The sequence below is a fragment of the Phalaenopsis equestris genome, unplaced genomic scaffold, assembly GCF_001263595.1.
Source record: "Phalaenopsis equestris unplaced genomic scaffold, ASM126359v1 Scaffold000002, whole genome shotgun sequence".
Taxonomy (NCBI): Eukaryota; Viridiplantae; Streptophyta; class Magnoliopsida; order Asparagales; family Orchidaceae; genus Phalaenopsis; species Phalaenopsis equestris.
In genome coordinates this window covers 741,726-743,021 of record NW_018164444.1, presented here as the reverse complement: position 1 = coordinate 743,021, position 1,296 = coordinate 741,726, and positions in this window count along the sequence as shown.

The window sequence follows — 1,296 nt, the reverse complement described above, 5'->3', positions numbered from 1 at the left end:
ACTTTGTAGTAACAGTTAGCCACCTAGTTAGCAGTTGGTAAATTATGTTGTGGTTGGGGTTGCTGTAGCAGTTAGCTAGATAAGTCACAATTGGAAGCTGCAGTAGCAGTTAGCTACATAGTTTGTAGTTTGTAGCTACAATATCATCAGTTAACCAAAAAGACTATAGTAGTAGAGTGTTGCAATGACAACATTTGATAACATAATTGTAGTGAAAGACTACAATGATAGCTGTTAATCACATAGGTGATAGGCCATCGGCCATAATGAATTGCTGTGATGGATATTTTAGAAGACTGAAAAATGGCAAATTGTGCTTCAAGATCCTTTTAGAGAGAGAGGAATAAGGTAGAAATTGTGCTTCAAGGTCCTTCGAGAGAGCCCCCTCCTCCAAATGCGGGGGGAGGAGGTGCGAAGGGCGGCGGTGGCATTTCTAACGGTCGTGGAGGTCCGGGAAAAATCGGGCTAGTGGTGGCGATGCCTTTGTTCGGTCCTTAGAAGCAGGTTCGGGTTCTTCCGCGAACTTTTATGGGGGCTCGGCCATGAAGTCGGGGATGCATTCGGCTGATGGGAACATCCACGAGAACCTTGATGAGGACTCCTTTCATGGGAATCTTGTTCGAGTTTCGCAGAATGAGGACTCCAACGGAGATATCGGAAGTGCCTCAAGCTGTGTAACTCCAGGAATCTTGATGGAAGGAACTCAAAAATTATGGAAGGATTGAATGAGAAATTCACGGGCAAAGATAGGCTTGATAAAGAAATGATTCTTGATCAGGTTGGTGCGAATGAAGCTTTAATGGAGGTTGATGGCCCGGTGATTAATACCCGCCTGGTTTTCTCTCGATCTTTAATGAAGGCTATTGTTTCGGTACAGGCCTTCAGAGGTGATTTAGCCGCGAACCAAAGCCCCTTCGGCTCCGGTGAGTCTGATCAAATTCAAATTTTGGATGTGGAGATGAAAGGAACTTGTGATGCAAAATATTTGAATAGAGATTCTTTGCAAAATTGTTTGGAGAAGACAAACACTACTGCAGGCGTGTAAAAGTTATCTACAGAAGTCATTAATCCTGCTGACGACAATTCATGCGCACTGAATGTTTGTAAAAATGCCTATCAAGGGCTCCTTTCAGTAGTCTTGAGTTCATTGCCCGATTACAAACTTGGCAGAATGGTAATTCCTACAGTGATTCTAATGCCTCTAAAGCAGGTAAATCGATGGATATTTTCTCCCACAAATCAACTGATCCGGCTATAAGTAACTTGGCCAGTAAATCTGGATTGCCCCGAGCAATC